Consider the following 22,144-nt stretch of genomic DNA (forward strand, 5'->3'; position numbering starts at 1 on the left):
GAGACTTTCTTTTGAGAGCAAATATCCTTACCTCCCATTTCCACAGGTTTTAATTTCTGTCTGTATCCCTGCTAGATTAATCCATTCGCTCTCCTGATGAACATTGTCTCTGGCACTGAAGTTGAAGGAAAATCTAAAAATTTGGAGTCATCTCCAGCTATTAACTATCATCTTATTAGGCCACATTCACACTTGCAAATTGGCCCGATACCACTTACATGCAATAAACTCAGCGGGGGTTCCTGGTGATCAGCTGCAGGAGGCTTTTTTGTCCAGCAAATAGTTTGTATCCAGGGTTGATCACCCACATGTACGATTACACATGATCTGCCATGATTAGAGTGGGAGTTGGCAGCTTCCCATTTCAATGGGGCTCCCTAGAGCAGCTAATCACCAGAAACGCCTTCTGTGGTTCTTACATGTCAGTGCTGTTTGGCCTATTCACAAATGTGATTGTGGCCTACATAGGAAAGGTCTGGAACAATGTTCTCCCTAAGACCCCAGCACAGTTTTCCATTAAGGCACATATTTAAAATGTAAACTATACAGTGGGCTGAATTCAGTGTAAGAGGCCGTAATATAAGCCATGTCCCCGGGGCAGACTGACCATTTGGAAACTCGGGCACTGCCCGAGGGCCCGGGGTCAGTAGGGGCCCCATGAGATGCCCCTGGTACCATTTTCATAGGCTTTTTTGAGTGTAGGGCAAGGACACACGGGCCCCATGATCCCCTATTGCCCGGGGGCCCATGAGTTGTCAGTCCGCCCCTGCATGTCCCATTAGTAAATCTATCACTGACAGTCACTAAAACAGCAGCGGACACTTACCTGCTCTTACTGCAATACTCCCTTTATATGTCAAGCCAGTAAAGTGTGTCATTGTCCATGCTGCCTTGCAAACAAGCCACATGCTATTTCAGCCAATGAGAAAGCAATGTTGGTATTACAGGTTAGTGGAGTCTTAGGAAATCCTGTTGTTGGTGAGTTGCCATCAGCAAAAGGATCGCTTATAGAACAGGACACTATACATACCTAGGAATATACCTGACAAATTTTAGAACAATAGCTTAACACTTTTGTAATTTAGATTACAGTAAATGTTGTAATTAACTATTTTTAAAATATATTTTGCATATGAATTTATTTATTATGATATATATGCAATGTTTTGTATATTTTACTGGCTACAGTGACATGTGAACGTTACAATGAACAATATAGCTTCAAAGTTCGTATTTGGAAGTGTCTGATCTACTAATTAGTAAGTACTGAACCAGTGGCCTGCCGTGCCCTGCATTGTACTCATTAGGAACATAACTGGTAAGCTGTTAAGCTTTCATACATTAGTTTCAATGCATCAAATTCCTTCATTTCAACAAAACTTCATGCTTTAGTAGCAGAGGGTTATAATGTCATGTATGGTGAATGAGGCCATTGTGCAAAGATCCAGAGTGTCAAGCCTGACATACAAGCTTCCGTCCATCCGCACACACACACACACATTTACAACTGTACTTTCAGCAAACCATGAAAACCAACCACAAGGCCCTCAAAGGAGTACACAGGACTCTACACATCTCTGCACAGCACACATTTACGGCATCAAAAAACTTAATCCATTTAAAATGCTAAATTTTCAGCACTGAATACATCATGATCTACAGATGGAATGTTTTAAACATTTACAAAGGTATTTATTTTCACCATTAAAGCTTTTAAGTAAAGTAGATAATGTACAGATTGCCCATATTAAATGCAGAAAAAACTAATGGAAATATGCATAGCATAAAAGCACCTTTTCTGACTGTCCAGTTCATATTACAGATTTATCACTGCACAGTCTTCGAGGAATTATCCTGCTGACTATAAGAAACTCTTATCATTTCTTTTTCAGTGAAATGCATTTTAAAGTGGTGAATCACATTCCCAGAACACATTTTAAAGGTTTTTTTCAGAAATGGGAATCTTGGTTATCAATGCTTTTGCATCCTGTGCTCCTGCAGGCAAAGCTTGGTACTATAGCCAGAACATTTAGACGCAACAGCACCCCTTGTGTTCTCTACTAGACTAGAACTAGATCCTGCTCAAGCTGAGGCTGCAATTGTAAAGGAAACATTCCTTAACATTACAGATGCATCATTATGATCCTTTTTTCAGTTGAAAACAAAAGGAATTTAAACCCAAACATCTAAAGCCCAACTCCGGGCAAAACTCACCTATTCTTCTCTCCTGCAATAATTCCTTTCCTCCACAAATGATCCTCAGTTTTTTAGGCTAAATAATGCCCATCAAAGAGCTTTTTGCATAATTGATGCCTGCCCAGTGTCAAGGAAGAGGCCCTACACATCACATGACCAGCCTGAAGACATCAGAAAAAAGGCAAGTAGGGGAGAGAGAGGTAAGTACTGGGGGCTGGAAGAATGAGCCCAGATTTGAGCATTAAAGTGGTACTAACATCATCGCAGCTTGGCCAGATGGCTGGAGCCCACAAACCTGAAAGGAAGAAAAAGTGAAGATGGCAGCCCTGTCAGCTGTGACAGCACACTGTTGGAGGGCTTTGTTTAAGATGAGATTGTCATAATCTAATGCATACTAGCACAATATAACATTGCTCTAAAAGGTGACATTTTTTTTTCAAACTTTTCTACCGCTTTAAACCAAATATGGTCTAGTAGTGCAAAAGATTTGTATTTTTTTTGTATTATCTACTTTCAGTTAAATCATACTTGGTGATTCACAAGCAAAGTGTATCCACAGGTTCTTCATTGTCAAGGGTGGCACTACCTATCTAATTTAGTTATGGCACTACCACCCTTCCTGAGGGCTAAGTGGAACCGCTACCTTTCTGCTTTCAATTAAATCATACTTGGTGGTCCAACAAGCAAGGTGTATCCAAAGGCTCTTCTCTTACTGGGATGGCAATGCCTATTTAATTTAGCTATGGCACTACCAGCCTTCCTTGAGGGCTCCCAAGTTGGACTACTTTTTTCCGTGTTGGGACTGCTACCTTTCTGCTTTAAATTAAATCATACTCAGTGATCCAACAGGCAAGGTGTATCCACAGACTCTTCCTTTTCTGTAGCGGCATTGCTTTTATATTGTAGATGTGGAACTACCACCCTTCCCTGAGGGCTTCCAAGCTGGATTACAAGCAGCCATGCCACCCCAGTCTTCTGGCTCGTTTTAAATTACCCACCGCAGTAACACTGTGATGTTCTGGCATTGGTGGGGCAGCCTGGCTCTGCTGCCTGGCAAAGTTGTGCAAATCTCACAAGTGGCAGGACAGAATCACAAATCCTTTGTCAGCTCCCATACATGTATTTTAACTATTCATTGGCAGTTGGCCTGAAATGGGACACCTACAGTAGGTCTACTGAAAGAGCACATCATACACAAACAAATCCCTTGATGAGCCTCTAGCACATATCTCTAATGTCAAAAGGGTTAAGACAGTTGTGATGTTTTTTGCTCTACCATAAGATAGTACATTTTGTGGATGACTGGATATCTCCATGGAAATCGGACTTGGAAAAATAATCAAACTGCGCTTGTCCTATTACTCTGGTAAAGTAATTTGTAAAATGAGAAAAGGTCTGGGGCACAATTCCTTGAAAAATATAATAATCTAAACAAACATCACTGTTGCAGCGTTTATTTTGCAAGTGTGCGGCTTATACTGGAAGTTGTGTAATAAAAGTTTAGTTTGGAGCCATGGATCTTCAAGGTTACTTCAGAACAACGGGAGAGGATGAAAACATGTTTAGACATCTCACTGAAGTGAGTATGTTGAAGTTAAAGAACTTATAGTGTATGTAAACCCTTAAAATAAACTTCTCTTTTGATCCATTTTAGTCTGTTTAATATACACCATTGGAAGTGATTTATTATATCTGTTTAAAAAAATACAACAAAAAATTAAATTAAAAAAGTTTGATCTTTCAGAAATTCAGAGTTTCCCAGTGCCATCACCACACTTCCCATGTTAGTGCAAGAAGCCCTCCAAGTTCTTGTGTAAAAATAAGTAGATGGGACTTTTTTTTAATTTTTTTTTTACATTTGAATATATTGAGGGATGTGGTGTTAATTATATATGTCCTTTGCTCACAAAACACGACCCTCCTAGTTCTTATTTTGGGCTGAAGAGCAATAAGCCTTTATATCGTAAGGGTCTAAGAGTGGGAGTGGTTGAGTAGTTTAGCAAAAGACAACCGAACAGGGCTGAGGAAACTCAGCCCACAAAATGCTGTGTGTTATCAGTCCACAACAGGAATTAGGCCTCATGTACACTGCTGCTCCAAAACGTGAGTTTAGGAGCTTTTGGCGTTTTTTTGCCAATGCCCCTGAAACATAGACTTTTACCAGAGTTTAGGAGCAACAGAGTTTAGGGGCAGTTAAGCGTTCCTCTTCTGAACGCAGAAAAATTGTGTTCAGGAGAAGAATGTTTTGGGCAAAAACCGCTAAACACGGCAAAAACGTGTATAAACACTAGCCGCATTTAACGCTTGGGCGTTTATCCATGTCAGTGGAAAATTCTCTTGCCAATCACATGAATAAATGTCCAGGAGCTAAACGTGGCTAAATGCGGTACTGATTTACACGCGTTTTTGCCACATGTAGCGATTTCTGCTGCCAGGAGAGTTTATCGACTAGGTGACTTCATGTGCACATGAGGTCTTAAAGCTGAGCGCATTTCTGGCACATCAACTGGCATTCTTCCATGCTTGCAGGGATTTAAAAGGCATAAAATACAAGGAAATATGTATGTATCGCAGATTAGCATCACTTTTTTTGTAATTGACATACAGTTTATAGTGAAAACTAACCACTGGTCTTAAAGATTTTCTTCAGGAATTTAACATTTACATTTTGGACCCCAACTGGTAAGAACATTGCACAAAAAATGTGTTACAGAAAAAGTTTTAAGGACAGTTATAAACGTTTTAGGTCTCATTTAGCAATGAGGATGAATAGAAGAAAAACAAAGACTACCACCAATGACCAGTGTTCTGACTTCAACTGTACAGTTGTCACCGAAACAGGAATAGAGGAGCAATTCTCCTTAATTTTGAGGGATCTCCATAAACCTCCTGCTCCGTGTCCTGGACACGAAGTGGGGGAAATCTTCCCAATAATAAACAGACCGCAAAAAAAAAGAAAAACATAATAAATTGACAGAGGTTTTACCCATTACCTACTCCATTAAAAAAGCTTTGGTTTTAAAAGTGATAATAAACACTTATATAAGCCCACAGAGATGACAAGCCTCTGGTGATACATAGTGATGAAGCAAATCCGCCCACGAAAGTTGTACCTGTTTAACTGCAGTCCTCTCTCCTTCACAGCCTTCTAAAGTAAAGAGAACAGGGCGTATTTCTCAGCTCCCAGGGGGCATGGATCATCATATGCTACACAAAGCAGAGCACTGACTGCAAACTAACACCTGAGTGGAAGTAATGGACATATTCCCTCTACACAGCCTCATAGGGAAATAAGCACTCCTGAAGCTGTCCATCATCTCCATTGTGCTAGATGCACCACCATAGCTTGGAACAGATTTTCCTTAACTTCTGGTCCCTGTGCAACCCATAGAATAAATGGTATAGTAAGGTACAGACTGAGCCTCGGTTCACACTATGTGGGCTGGTTGAGGGTACAGGAATCACACTTGTTCTTGCACCCGAAACCACCCGGAGCCAAATAACTCTGCTCTTACAAGATATACGGGGCTGCCATTCATTCTGAATGGTTCCCCCACTCGTCTCCGCCCGCAACACGATTGCTGGTGCGCAAGCAAACGCTGATCACATGGCCCACAATAGTGTGAACGGAGCCTGAAATAAAAAATCATCAAACATTCTAACCCTCTTCCACTCTTTGTAATTTTGTCTGTTTCTACATTTAATAGATTACCCACCACTTCCAGTCCTGAAATGTCTAACCTTCCCCGCACTATCCAAAACAAAATAAATTCTTTCAGTTTAAGTTTGTCTTTAAAACCAGAGATCCATGACAGCCAGCAAGTTTTCTTTAGCATACTAATCCTATCCTTACATATTTTAACTGCATACAGTTATCAGAATACAATATTTTTCCATAGTTGCCCTTTAAATGAGAAATTATGGTCTTGGCAACATTAAATGCATTTACTGCATAATCTGAAGTGAATTGAATGTTCCAACCACTGAGTTTTAGCCTTTTATGCATATTCACAGTTTAAAGTGGATAAGAAATTGGAAATAATTTACTAACATATACGATCACACATCAAACAAATCCAAAATGAGTAAAACCTGTGCTCAAAGAATTTATAACTTGTTTGTGCACTGGCTATAGAAAAAGATTAAAGAGGATTCCTTGCTATAGAATGTATACTCCAAAATCTGAATGGATGCCAACGAAGCTGTGGCATGTCTAAAATAAAAATATGATGTTCTCAGCATTAGTCTGTCTAAGCACGGCTAGAATGTTTAAATGTGCATACCACATAGGAATTAAACTGCATTAAGTGCTAATGGCTATCGTTGAAGTAAACCTCCCTGGTTCACATTAATGCGATTTCTGATGCGTCCAGGAGGCATGGAATTGCATGAAAGTGAAAGAACATGAGATTTTACGGAGTGTGAATCCAATACAAATTTAAAAAAAGGGTCCTGTGCGAGTTTAGTGTGATGCGATTTGTAGCTCCAAAGACTTGAATGGAAACGGCATCTGTTGATCTCTAGGAGATTCCAGTACCAACTCACAATGGAGCGGCTCCTGAAATCACACTGGAAAACAGATTCAGCTCACATCAGTATGAACCTAGGCTAAATTAGTAAAAGGAATCAGTTCATGGTACCTGGAGAGGTATCATGCTACATATGTGCAGGTCTTTGTGCTTGTGTGCTCAAAAGTTTGAACACTAGTCAAATTCTGGTGCTTGGAACACAGATTTCAGTGATTAATACTCATAAAAATGCTGACTGTTTAATAAGACAGCATACCAGCAGGTTTTTATTTTATGCTCTTTAGTATGGTTCATGTGTGTTTCATTGTTCACTTATTTATTTTTAACTTACCATTAAGATTTTCAGCTCTAGTGAGCAAGGCCCTAATCCTCTTGTATTGAATTGCATTGTCTCCCCTCTATAGTAAGGAAATATGAAAACTGTTGACGCTACATATATCCTGTGTTATATTAACCAGTTCCCAACAGCGCTATAGCCAAAAGACGGCTACAGCATGGTCGGCTAGTTCTGGGAGGGCGTCCATGGACGTCCTCTCAGAACCATGCCCCCGGCACACCATCTGTTATCGCTGTGCCCTTCGAACACAGCTGATCACATAGCTACGGAAAGGGCCAATCACAGCTGCTTTTACCATGTGACCAGCTGTGTCCAATCACAGCTGATCACCGGGTAAATAGGAAATACCGGTTATCGACAGTCCTCTTCTCACGTGCTGTCAGCTGATAAATGGCATTTTGCAGGGGGACATCTAAACTGATCATCAGGGCACTGCTCATCAGTGTACTGGTGATCAGTGTAGCCCCATCAGTGCGACTAAAAGTTCCCTTCTGTGCTGGCAATCAGTGCCCATCAGTTAATCAGTGCTGCCTATCAGTGCTGCCCATCAGTGCTGCTCATAAGTGCCACCTAACAGTACCCATCAGTACCGCCTAACAGTGCCCATCAGTGCTGCCTAACAAAGCTCATCAGTGCCACCTAACAGTACCCATCAGTGCAACCTCATCAGTGCCCATCAGTGCAGCCTATAAGTGATAAGTGTCCATCAGTGATTCCTCAGCAGTGCTCATCAGTGCAGCCTATCAGTACCCATCAATGAAGGAGAAAAATTACTTATTTACAAAACTTTATAACAGAAACTAAGAAAAAACTTTTTTTTCCCCCACATTTTTGGTCTTTTTTAGTTTGTTTAGCAAAAAATACAAATCCCAGTGGTGATCAAATACCACCAAAAGAAAGCTCTATTTGGCTCAAAAAAATGATAAAAAATTTAGTTTGGGTACAGTATTGCATGACCACACAATTGTCATTCAAAGTATGACAGCACTGAAAGCTGAAAATTGGTCTAGGCAGGAGGGGGGTAAAAGTGCCCGGTAGGCAAGTGGTTTATAACAATCAATATTTATTTTAAGTTTGCACACTCTGCAGTGCACTTTATACAGTAAGAACAAAGGGGCTAAAGGAAAAAATAAGGAAATCTAGGCCTGTAGCATTTGCATCAATCATCTAGAGAGGTTCCTGGATCACATCGCGCATGGGAGTGAGTATTTGCGCACAAATGCTAGATACAATTGCATGTTCGCACTTTATCCCTGATCTTATTTACATTTTTTAGTAAATCAGCCTCCCAGATTTTATCAGTCATACTCCTATTGAACGGTATGGAGGACCAGCTGTGTTTGCTCCCTCTCACTCACCACGCCACTGCAAGGGAACATTCTGTGCAGAATTACAGGAAAACGTAGACTGCAGAAGTGTCACGTTTCACCAATTATTTAATGACTCTAGAAGTAATTTTCTGTATAGGATTTGAGAAAAAAAAATGTTTGGAGAAGAAATAAAATTTTTGACTGTACAAACAGACAAGTGAAAGTCGAGGTTTTATTTACCATTGTGGTGTTACAACGATTAGTAGACTTTGCCTGTGAGTGTAAAGTATGGTGCTGTTTGAAAGGATAGCCAGATATAACTACATATTAAAGTGGAGCAGTATAAAATACAACAAGAGCACTACATAGAATGGGACAGCTGTTCCCCACACTTCTAGGAAATGTCTCTATAGGGAATATAAGAAACTTACAGCAGACATGAAATGTTGCTGAAAGAAATGTTTTTCTTCAAGGACCACCATATAAACTTGACACTGACACTGACACACAAATCAAGTACTGGCAGCCTTGTCTTTTAAAACTGGAGTAAAAGGATAAATGGAGAGGTTACCTGTAGCAACCTGTCCAGCATCAGTGGGGCAGATTCAAATATTTTTATTTAAGTTTTTACATTTTAAAAAGTTTGATATGCCTTGTTTAGAAAACCTTTAGAGATGTACTAGGGTAGCTTGTGTTATATTTTGTAAGCCTCGCTATTACAAACAGTAGGAAAGGGATTGTGAGCAGCATACCTGTTTAAAGAGGTCATGTTGCCAAACCATTTATTTACAGCAACAATCTTCCTAAAAGATTATATGGTCAACATACAGTATATTGTACCATAGTTATAACATATAATGGTTTAACATATTTTAGGCGTGTAATTTGCCTGTATAAGCCTTATGTGTGTAGACATCCAAAAGCCCTGCGACTGCTGTTGGGAGCTGCCATCTTGCAGTAGCGTCAGCAGATACAGAGCTGTACAATTAACACAATATGGAATTCTTCTTTGCTTCTCCCCTAGCTGCTACATAAAAGGTTATATAGGGAGATAAAAGTAGGGGTAAAAGAGCTGGGCCAGTACAGAGAGTAAATAAACACTTTCTGAAGAGGAAAGGGCCATGAAGTGCAAGGAACAAGGGGGCTGTGCTAGGGAAATTACTTTGCTGAAGGAGTCAAAATTACACGCAAGTTCAAAGTCATATTGGATAATGAATAAAAAATTGTTTATGGAGAGGGAAAAACCTTGCAAGCAAGCAATTAAAATCCTAGATTTTTCTGTTCTGTTTCTTTTACATGCAATTTTTAAACCAGTGACAGGATCTCTTTAACCTCTGTGACTAAGCCCTATTTGGGTTAAATGCGTCAATGGGGCATGGCCAATGGTACCAGACTGAGCTGAAGCCGGTATTTGATCTATATAATCACGGTTATCAATGGCAGTGTGTGGTCTTGGCTTGGTATATTAGTGGATACATAGAGAGGGATGTGCTCCCTAGAAGGACTGGCATCTATAGCAGCTATTGAAGCCAATGGGAGGCATACACAGGAACCTTACAATGGTGCTGTCAGCATTACATTAGTCTCAGTCAACCTTCAATAAGGACCGAACTGACTAATTGACTTGCACTGAGAGACTACTCTGCTACTCACAGCTCGTTCATACCAGCCTGCACACTAAAATGGGCCATTTCAGCATGTGGGTTGGTGTCGGTTATGTAGCAGAGGTGAAGGGAGGTGCCTTGTGTTCATAAAATGCAAGTCACTGCTTATATTTTTTTAAAACTTTATTGAAATGTTAAGTTTATTCATGTGTGCTGACACAAAATGAGTCTTTTGTCTCAATGGATACAGGACTTCAATTTCCTTGTCACATATGCCTGACGTCTTACCTATCGTGGCTTCGATCTCTGGTATTCTTATTTATCTCTCTCTTCCCCTCTGCTCACTCCATCAGTCTCCTCATGCATCACTAATTTACTAACAGACATATCAGTCTGGATGACACACCACTTCCTCAAACTCAATCTATCCAAAAAACCCCACGTGCCTCGTCCCCTGACTTCTCTGTCAAGATTGACGACACAACTAACAACCCCTCTCTGCATGCCGAGGTGTTAGGTGTTATTCTGAACTCTGAACTATCCTTTCAGCCCCACATCCAATCACTGTCCAAAGCTTACCGCCTCAACCTATGCAACATCTCCAAAATACACCCCTTTCTAACCAATGACACCACAAAGCTTCTTATTCACTCCCTGGTCATTTCTGGCCTCCACTACTGCAACTCCCTTCTCATTGGCTTAACTTTACTTAGGCTATTCCTCCTTCAGTCTATCATGAATGCTGCTGCCAGATTCATCCACCTTACCCACTGTTCAGTGTCTGCTACTTCTCTCTGCCATTCTCTCCACTGGCTTCCGCTCATCCAACAAATTAGATTCAAAATACTGACAACAACTTACAAAGCCATCCACAACTTGTCCCCCAGCTACATCACTAACCTAGATTTACAATACCAACCTAATTGTTCTCTTCATTCCTCCCAAGAACTCTTTCTGTCTAGCTCCCTTGTCACCTCTTCCCATGCTTTTCTCCAGAACGTCTCCCAAGCATCTCCTATCCTATGGAACTTCCTACCGCAATCTGTCTGAATATCTCCTACTCTGTCCTTTTTTAGACGATACCTGAAAACCCATCTCTTCAGAGAAGCCTATCCTGCCCCCATCTAACAACTGCAATTTTGTTTTCTCCATCAGCTCATCTCCCACAAGTTATTACCTTTTGTATCACTTGACCCTCCCTTGTAGATTGTAAGCCTTAACAAGCAGGGCCCTCTGGTTCCTCCTGTATTCAATTGTATTGTAAAGGTTCTGTCTGCCCTCATGTTGTAAAGTGCTGTGCAAACTGTTGTAGCTATATAAATCCTGTATTATAATAATAATAATAATAACAATAATTTACCACAAGATGGATTAGAAGGACAATCTATGTCAGAGAGGAACGTGTGAACACTCTTCTTTTACAGGGGCTCTTTAAAAAAATGTGGGCAACAGGGTCTCTTTGAGGATGATAAAATGCTTTATATTTTATCTAAGGTGATCTCTGAATACAAATGATTAAAGTCTGTGTTAAACTGGTACAAGCAATCTTATTTACTGATGTTTACATGTTGAGAGTTTATAAAATGCTTGGTGTTTTCCTTCTCTGACACCCTGTTACCCTCCTTCGATAAGGTTTCTGATTAAAGGACTTCCTGCTTGTGTTTTGGTTTTGCAGGAAGGAATATTCACTCAGAATTGTTTGAGGTCTGAGAACCGATTGGGAATTCCTTTGTTTTGAAGGCTTTCAGGATGCTGGTTTATCCGATGATCTCTCCGTGTTTCCAGGCCAGAACTGACCTCTTGTTGGTTTGCTGATCATTAAGAATTTCAGTACTGTGCCCTCATACTTGCTTTCGGACCCCCACAAGCACAATCTAGCATATTACTGCAGGAAACCTCAGGGTTAAGGATCTGATTATGCATTGACACTGTGCCTAGGTTTATTATTGGACAGATTTTGCTGATTATTTTGTGGTGAACCTTTAAAATTAAAGAAATAATCTACTCTACCATAACTAGCCACTTAAGTTTTAAAAATTTAAACTGTGACGCTAGAATGTAAAAAACCTAAAGCGATTGTAAAAGTTTGATTTTTTTAAAAATAATAAATATGTTATATTTACCTGCTCTGTGCAATGAACCTCCTCTCCTGAGGGTCCACCACTGACGCTCCTGACTCCTCCTCCCTTCCTATTGTCCCCATAGCAAGCCGTTTGTTATGAGGGTACTTGTGCAATCCCAATCCCAAGCCAAGCAGTGCACATCTATTGACACACACAGCAGGCTCGGCCCCATCCCCTGCTCCTTCCTCACAGGATTTGATTGATAGCAGCAGAAGCCATTGGCTGCCGATTCTACCTCCATATCCTGTGAGAAGAGAGAGTAGTGCTGTTGCTCTCGGACACAGCACTGGATTAACATTGGGCTCAAGTAAGTGTTTACGGCAGGCTGGGGGGGGGAGCAAATCACAGATTTGAGAACCTTCTGCCTTTACAACCACTTGAAATAGCGGTTGCTCATAAATAACCACTGGGTCTTTACAAACACTTTTCTGCATTCACAAAGTGCTTTTCTGTATGCGCATTACATTTAATGATTTATTTTGTAATTCAACTTTTTGTGCTATAAATGGATCCTGTCTGATGACATACCAGTAGGAGGTAGTGTTAAAGGTGAGTTTCATAAGTCACTTTGCTTGAGGTACACTATAAACCCAATGGTATGTTTAACCTGCAGTTTATGAATACAAAGAGCTGTTCTGAGTCTAAAGCCCCATGATAAAGGCACCAAGCTGGTTTTCCACAGACACAACTTAATGCCTTGTAATATCCACACCTATATATTTAAAGAGATTCTAAAGGCTTATTTATTTATTTTTAAATAAAAAGCATGTCTACACTTACCTGCTGTGTGCAGTGGTTTTGCACATAGAAGCCTGGATCCTCCTCTTCTTGGGTCCCCTGCAGGCTCTCCTGGCCTCTCCTTCCTGTCGGGTGCCCCCACAGAAAGCAGTTTGCTCTGAGGGCACCAACTGCTCTGTGTGTCCATTCACACATGGAGCTGCGGCTCAGTCTTGCCCCCTCTCCCTTCTCATTGGCCAAAGGCTCCCGCTTCTATCTCAGCCAATGAGATCGCTAGAGTATTAGGGGTGCTGGGGGTAATGCTACACACAGAAGGTTTCTATGCATGAAGGTAAAAAACCTTGAGCCTTTAGAACCACTTTAAAGGATAATTCACCCCTTTTGTAACATGTTGCACCCCTATTCACAGAGGCAACATGTAACAAGTTACGAAAAGACCAGCCCAACCCCCCCCCCCCCCCATTTTGACTGCTAGTAGGAGATCTTCTCCCCCCCACTAGCTGTCACAATTTTAAAAAAATAAAGCGGCAAACAGATACACTGACAGGTCTGCAGGAGTCCTGCATGGCACCAGCAATCTGCTGCTTACTGGTGCAATGCTTTCCAGGCTCCCAAAAAAAAACAGTAATTGCACATTTTTATACCTGCAAAAAAATGTGCATTTATTATTTTTTGTTATAGTGTGCACTTATCCTTTAAAGTGAGCTTTATTGTATTTGTAGAATGGTTAGTGCTACCGTCGATATAGAAACACCCTTTTGATCAGATCAGATCTTTGAAATGCACCCACAGTTAAGCAGTTAAAGTCTACAGTAGAAAAGTAAGCGACAGACAGAATGAGCCAATAGGGCGTGAGGGACATGCTAACTGTAACTCTCTCTGGATCAGGCACTCTTTGTGTATTTACCACCTCTCAGTGTACATCAATAGAGTGCTAGATCATAGGACAAAAAAGTCAAAAGTTCAATAGCTCTAAAGTTGTCTTCCGCAAAATATCATCAAATTTTTTTTGGAAGTCATGTGATCTCCCTAAGGGTGCAAACATCTGTATTAGTGAACTGTGGGAGATCAGCATCTAGAACATTAGCTGGTGACTTATCTGTCTGACAGATAAAGCAGAGATGACTAAAGATAATCTGTTTTTTCCCTTTACGCTGTCTCATAGAGAGTGAAAGGGACAAAATGTGTTGAATAAAGGATGTGCATGTTGGATCAGGGTAGGGTTGTCTGAAGGTCTCATCTTTTTTCTGCTGTTCCTCTCGCCTTCTGATCAGCCTAAAGTGGAACTCAAGTCAAATGCTTTTTCCTATCTTTGGTTAAGGAACAGAACCTGGTCAGGTTTTTTTTTTTTTTTATCACAGTAAATGTCCAAATTGGGGAAGAGTTTTGAATTATAAAGATCCATAGAAATAGCTTTCTTCCTTGAATTTACAATAGTTTTATGAATAGTGTTAACTATTTATGGAGATGAAAATGTTTAACTCTTTAAGAGTGGATTATATCAATTTAAAAACAACACATTTTCCTATGTTCAACTTTCTTTCGTCTTCCTCCTCATGAAAAAGATTAAGAACTGACTGTTTTAAAGTCTTGTATGTCAACTTGTGAAGAATTTCACAGGTCAATAATATACTCTGTATCCTTTGGTATCTAAGACAACAACCTTTCTCTATCACAGTTACTGTATTGACATACACATTATTAGACTTGTTAAGAACAGTAGAACGTTCAATTAATTTTTACTGGAATGTAATATCCCCCTATTTTGCACTGTTAAACAATGTCATATTTATTAATGAATACAGAGTATAAAAAAGTAAGTATAACCAAAAATGGTCATTTTATTTTTGAATAGAGTAGAGACTGGCAACAAGAGAAGGAAATCCCTACAAATTGAGGTAAATTCCCTTTTCAGAACAGGAGCCCCCTCTGGAACATATACTAATTCTGTTCTGCGACAACTTTAAGATTCTCCTAGATTGTAAACTCCAAGGAGCAGGGCCCTCCTAACCCTCTTGTATTGAACTGTATTGTTGCTGTATTGTCTCCCGTTATATTGTAAAGCGCTGAGCAAACTGTTGGCGCTATATAAATCCTATATAATAATAATTAAATTTTCCATTACTTTTTCGGTGGCAATGGTCATCAGGATAAATAAAGAGGGTGAAGTGAATCTACATAGAGGAGACCAGGATTTGTTCTGCCAGCTCCATGCATCACGTCTTGCTTCTTTCTGGCTCTCCTGAGTTCTATTTGAGGTAGCTTCCGGTGTGCCAATATGTCACTTCCGGTGTGTGGGTCCCAACAACACCACGGGGGGTAACGACCCCTGCGGCATACTCCATTTTCCTGCCTGACTTCCCAAACTACCAGTAGTCATCAGAAGTGAATCTTCCACCTCCAGGCCATTGCACTGATGCCCACAGTATACAGGAGCATTTACAGTAAGCCGGTTTAGTTATCTGCCACCAGCATGGTTCATAGGCAACATTGAATATTATTATACCAGTTCACCACTTAACATACTATTGACATTCTATGAATTTTTTACCATTGGTTTAATAAACTGTTTTATCTTTTGGAATATTGATGTTGTTTTGACAAGGTATCCATTTATAGGTTGTGCTAGCACCAAATTATGGACTTTCATCAGTAGTGCTCTGATTTTAGTTTTATACATAGTGGAGACCCAGACAACAATACAGTGTTGACAAGGTTTAGGCTTTATTCCTTCCATACTCCAAACTGAAAATGAAAGGTTTAGGCTTTACATACACTGTAATGCTCACACAGATAAATGGACTGTCTGTTCTACAAAATATTGGGTAAAATAGATATAAGGTTTAGAATCTTCTATGTATTTTCTATTTCAAAACATGTTTTTGAGGACTTTACACATTTGGTATGTAATTATATCTAAAAAGTATTACATTAAAAATTAAAGTTACAACACAGTTAAAGCAAAAATAACAACCCTCTATCTAAAACTGTCAAGATAATCTTAGTACTTAATCTGCCTAGACTTTGAGAATGATCTTAGAGTATTCCAAGTCCTTTAATAATCCATGCAAATCAGGTTTGAATGCGTGACATGGAAAAAGATCTTTAGCAAAACAAGGAGGCAACATGGCATCCAGAAATTCAAGTGAACTGTGCTATCTCAAGACCCTGCTTTGGAATTATGATATTGTTCTTTAAAGTACAGCTGTTCTATTAAGTCTCCAATCTGTGTGTGTGCCAGTACCTTTTAACTCCTAAAACATTTTATACACAAACTAAATCCATAGGGTGCTGCCTAGTACATAAACATGAGCCTTTATTCTCAAAGGAGCTTACACCTTGCTCATACCACAATAATACAAGGACAAAAACAATAGGGTCTGTTTGGTTGGAAGCCAGCAAATATACCACTATGATTTTGAGTTGTGGAAGGAAACCGCCCTCGCACCTAGTGCAATTCAAAAAAGCTGGATAATGTATAGACTCCATTCAGGTTTCATTTTTTATTATGCACATGTTTTATATACAGTATTAAATGGTTATCTGCATCATTTTAATGATAAAAATATCAACTTGTATAAAGCTGTATACAAGGCTAACTATTATCTTAATTTCGTAGACTATTGTTGGAGGCAGAGTTACATGTTTCCTCAAACAAAGAAACACCAGTAATCTTTGGGCATTGCTGATGGATGGGGTGTTTGGGAATAAAACAAAGGTAAGTACAGACTGCTTATAGCCATCTGTGCAGCATAGCTGCTGTGGCCTGTAATATTTCAGCAAGCTTATATTTTAGTTTAAATATATAGTCACATATCTAAGGTGGGATTGTTTGCATGCTTGTTATGCACTTGGTGGTTTATGTATTAATTGTATTATATTTTTTAATTCAAATTAAATTATAAACTTCATCTGGAAAAAACAACAGTGCCTCTAAGTGTAGACTTTAAGTGACTTTATTGGAACTAAAATTAGGCAACTCAAATGGTAAAGTAAGGTTACAGGCTCATCAAAAACCAATGTTAACGTGGCCGCCAAATCCAAGTGATTGCTCTGGGGAGAACTGGGTAAGCAGCTGGCGTGGGGAGAGTCTGGCCAGTACCTCTATTGCTCCGTGGCATCAGCTGGAATGCACCCTGGACCACAGCCTCTGGCTTTGTGACATCACCTCCAATGTATGACACATTTCTGAGCATGCGCAGTATGGACAGGCGCATTCCTTTCTCAAGCACTTGAGGGTGCTGTTGTTTTCTTCTTCTATTACTTATTCCAGAGTCAGCTTCTGCTCTTATCTACAGCTTGCTTACAGTGGATGGACTTTCACTTCACCTAATATTCCATACTGGACTTTCTTATACATCCCCTAACAATCTGTATAGACTATAGGACTGCCTTTATTTTATACCAGTGATCCATGCACCTAAATTTATCTCCTATTTTAAACCTCATCTGGCCTCCGGAAGAAGTGGGACTAGATAATGGGAAATGCGTAGAGTCCAGGGCCAGTCCCACCCCCACTTGATATGCTATATTGTAGACTTCACCTCCGCAACATCTCCAAGATACGCCCGTTCTTAACCCCCGAAACTATTAAGCAATTTATTGACTCCCTTGTTATCTCTCGCCTTGACTATTGTAATGCCCTCCTCATTGGCCTACCTCATCGCAGGCTATCCCCTCTTCAGTCTATCATGAATGCTGCTGACAGACTCATCCACCTTACTAACCGTTCCATATCTGCCATCCCTCTCTGCCAATCCCTCCACTGGCTTCCCATTGCCCAACGGATAAAATTCAAAACATTAACAATAACATATAAAGCCATTTATAACTCTGCCCCAAATTACATCACCAATCTTGTCTCCAAATATCACCCAAACCGCACCCTCTGCTCCTCGAACGACCTCCTGCTCTCTAGCTTCCTTGTCTCCTCCTCCCATGCTCCTCTCCAGTACTTCTCCAGAGCTTCCCTCATTCTCTGGAACTCTCTACCCCAATTTATCAGACTATCAGGAATCTTCTACTCCTCCTAGCAGTCCATCCCCCACAGTTACTACCTTTTGTATCACTAGCCCCTCCCTCTTAGATTGTGAACTCCAAGGAGCAGGGCCCTCCTAACCCTCTTGTATTGAACTGTATTGTTGCTGTATTGTCTCCCGTTATATTGTAAAGCGCTGAGCAAACTGTTGGCGCTATATAAATCCTGTATAATAATAATAATATATATATACTAATCTCCAGTATTGAATATATTAAAAGTACATGGTTTTGTATGCTGGGAGTGTGACACACCCTGTGGATGAGTTGTAGCTACTTGATGTCATATGTAAACATGCTATAAGTTTATTATTTTCTACATTTTAATCAAGTGTACATTAATAAAATAATTATTTTTTATATAAAACTGTGTGAGCACCTTAAAAGTCAGCTGGGTCTCCTTTTTGTTTGTTTCCAATATATTCTTGAACAGGATGAGGCAACCTTTTACCATATGCCCCTTTGTTTGTTTGGCAACTTTGATTCACAGGAGACATCTATGACTTTTCTTCGGGACTGTGAGGTTTTATTTAAAGAACCTGTGTTTAATCGAATGGCTGGAACGTTACTGTCTGCAATGGTCAGTGCTGCCAAAAATTCAACAAGGAAAATGGTATCACAGTTTTTGTGTTTTCATTGGCCACAATCTGGCATGCATCTTACAGTGTACCCCAAAGCAAACAATAAAGCTTGTTAGTGGACCTTTCATTTCATCAGGCATTGATAAAAAACCCTTTTTATCAGTTTTTATCTATTTAGTTATTCCACAAAGATGATCCAAACAGATACTCTAATCTTCCTAACAATATCCACATTTTTTTTTACTTTAACCATCAAGACACATAAAAATAAATCAGCAAAAGCTTCAACACGCAATGTCCTAAAACTCTTTTTTACAAGCAGTGTCTCCCTACCAGATGATAACTTTACAAATATCCACTAAGGGATGAATAACTAGCAGCAAGCACGTTTCCTTACATCCATATGCTGTGCTTCATACACTCCATTTATAATATGCTTAATTCAAAACAATTTTTAGGTAACACAGTTGAAACTTTACTATATTTGGTGATCGTTAGTCATCATTCTGTAGAATGTTATCAATAAATGTATCAGCGTGTCTAGGTCTGGATACTGTTTTCAGCAACAAGTAAATATATGAAGAGTTCCCCAGCCAGGCTAGAAAAATCCATTTTCCAGTCCATCATGTAGCAGCAAAAACAAGACCAAAAAGTAGTGCTGTCTAGAAAAACTGTTGTTTATATTGTGAAATTTTTGCAAGAGTTGGAAAACAACTAATTCCTACTTTTTTTATTAGAACATTTTTAAGCATCACAGACAGTACAAAAGGAGGTTGCTCATAATTATTTTTCATATTCTGGAAGAACACATAAAACAGTTTCGTTTAGGTTCCAACTGGCTCATGGACCCTGTCTGCTAACAGCCCACAAGAACCATATATAACTTTCCAGATTTCAGCACTGAGATTCCAAGGTTCATTCTGGGGATGTTAATACCTGTGATCGCTTCTTGACCCCAGAGCAAAAACAGCTATCTGAATACTCCAGAATTATGAGGTCAGATTTCCAACAAACCTTACTGTCTAGGGTCCAGAAATTCGAGACAAACAAGAACAGGTTTGCAGTGCTTGCTGCAAATTAGCTGAAGTTTATATTATTCATTCTTGCATATTTGTAAATAATTAGAGCAAAAATTTAAAAAAAAAGTTGAAGTTTAACACATTCAGCAACTTATTACTAATGTCAATTAATATAATACCACTTTCAACTTCTGAAAGTACACAAGTTTTATGAAAGTCGAGACTGCTAATTCTGTGGCCACTGTGAAACTTGAAAGTTAAAGTCCAACCTCATCCAAAATGTTTTTCCTTTCATATACAGTGTGAAAAGGCTGGAATTTCTACCAGGTTTTATTTCTTTTCCATGTTTGGAAGACTTCTGTTAAAGTGGAAAGGTGGCTCAAAAAAAAAATAGTGAGCAGGAAGGTTTTTTCATTGCAGAATACGCTTACTATGCTTTTCTTGAAATTAAGGTATCTTTTCTTCCTGTTTGCAAACTTCTATGGAATTTACACTGAGCTGCACAATACAATGCTCAGTGCACATTCTTGTCATGCCTTGGTGTTGAGTTGAACTAATTCCCATGTGCATGCATGGAAGTTATGTCATCCTTGACCAGCCAATAAGATGGCCAAAGATACTGAACCTAGAATAAAACCTGTCGAAAATTTCAACACCAAGGTGGGATGTGGCATTGCTGGAGGGGAGGTGAGTATTGTGGACTTTAGTTCAGCTTTAACTTCCTCTGCTGTGATTAGCATCAGGACATGAGGGTATACTCAACAGGGACACAGCAGATTTTAAGTACTGAGAGAAGTTCGATCCCTTTCACACTTTCCCTTACACAATCAGAAAAAAAATAAGACTCCATTAGGTCGCTTTCACATATTCAGAAGTAGTGATGGGCCGAACACCCCCCCTGTTTGGTTTGTGGTCGAAACATTTGCACATAATGAAAGTTTGACCAAGAACTTTGAACAGAGGGGAAAATTTACTAAGCGGTATCTTACTGCATCTGAGTATGCAGTAAGATACTGCACAGCTACTAAAAACATTCTTTAGTTCACATATGTGTGGTGTGGTATATCGCATGTGATTCGCACAGGAACCGCACCGCGTTCCTGTACAAATCACATGTGATTTTTGTCCGGTACAATTGGAGCCAAACCTTTTGTATGGCTCTATACACACCGCACCCGCACCAAAAACATGCAGGACCCTTTTTTGGGTCAGCTGCGAATTCTGCACCACATCAGTTTAAACCAGTGCTTAATGTTTCAGCTGTCAGCGGGGTTTCCTGCTGACAGTTGAATGTAAAAAGAATTGCTGGCATTGCCTGGAAATTTAAAAAACAAACGTGTTCCCCCCCCCCCACCACCACCCATTCCAAGCCCTTCGGGTCTGGTATGGATTTTGGGGGGAACCCCACACCAGGTCAGAGGAAAGGGGGGATGAGAAAGCCCCTCCCCTTCTGAACCAGTCCACATGCCCTCAACATGGCGGGGTGCTTTGGGGCAGGGGGGCTCCCCCCAAAGCACCTTGTCCCCATGTTGATGAGGACAAGGGCTTCTTCTGGGTCTGGGTCTGCGGGGGGCATATTGGAAGTTGGAAGCTCCCTTCAACAAGGGGGTCCCCAGATCCTGCCCCCCATATGTGAATGAGTAGGGGGGACAGTCTTTGAGAAGTCTTTTAATAAAAACAAATCTAAAAAAAATGTACCCCGAAGTAGACCCAATATCAATCACAATGCCCAACACCAACGCAGACCCAAAAAAAGAAAAAGTTCTGCTCTTGACGGTGGCACCCGCCATCTGAAAGCTGCGCTAGGTCAGGTGCATTGCTTTGGCCAATCACAATGCACTGTCAGGGCACAGTGCATTGTGGGGTGCGGTGGGCAAACAGCCGGTGTCCGAGTTGAACTAACATTCAACTTGAACATCTAGCCCAACACTATTTTGCTCCCTGTGAAGATCTGCATTCAGATCGTTTTTCTGAGGGGATTTGATGGGCTGTGAGGAGGCATTATTTAACCCCGTAATGCCGCATGTGCATAGCCTTTTCCAGCTGTATTGTGACAGTTCGGGTGGGCAGCCAGAGAAGTGGTAAAATGGTAGTTCAGCTGTCCATTTTTATCAACCCCTTCCCCCTGGCCACTCTTCTGTAAGAGCTTTTAAAGACCAACTTTAGGCTGCTGTGAAATTTACCCATCCAGTAGAGCCCACCCAGCACTGCATCATTTGGACTCCATTAAAGCCCAACTCTGAGCTGCTGTAAAAATTTACCCATGTGGCGGGACCTGTTCTGCATGGGTGGGGACAAATGTGAAAGGGTTCTAGCCTTTTCACACTCTTCCCCACCCAATCACAAATAAAGACAAATAATATAGGTTGGACTCATCTTTGGAGTGCTTTTAAATTTACCCATGCAGTTGGGCCCACCCCACACTGCATGGATTGAATTACTTACCTTCTTCCTTGTTTCTCCAGAAGTCAGTGCTCTTCTCTGATTCGCAATACTCCAGAATGCCGACACTGTCCTTCCATACAATGCAATGATGACATCAGAGAGCTGCGACCAATTAGGAAGTGAAGTGGCTCCAGTCACTGGTGGCTGGTCACACAGAGAGGAGGAAACTGGTGGGAGTAAGGAATAAGGTAAACATTTTACCCTACTCCTAACCCCCCCCCCATA

At 40.3% G+C, this 22,144-nt stretch overlaps 1 protein-coding gene across 4 annotated transcripts in view; it reads right to left on the reverse strand.

Moving 5' to 3' along the window:
• Positions 1–22,144, reverse strand: part of TGFBR3 (transforming growth factor beta receptor 3) — a 326,559-nt gene that overhangs the window by 156,345 nt on the left and 148,070 nt on the right. The window lies entirely within an intron of this gene.

This window comes from Staurois parvus, unplaced genomic scaffold (assembly GCF_062004578.1).
Source record: "Staurois parvus isolate SC_StPar_1 unplaced genomic scaffold, SC_StPar_1.0 ptg000066l, whole genome shotgun sequence".
Classification (NCBI taxonomy): Eukaryota; Metazoa; Chordata; class Amphibia; order Anura; family Ranidae; genus Staurois; species Staurois parvus.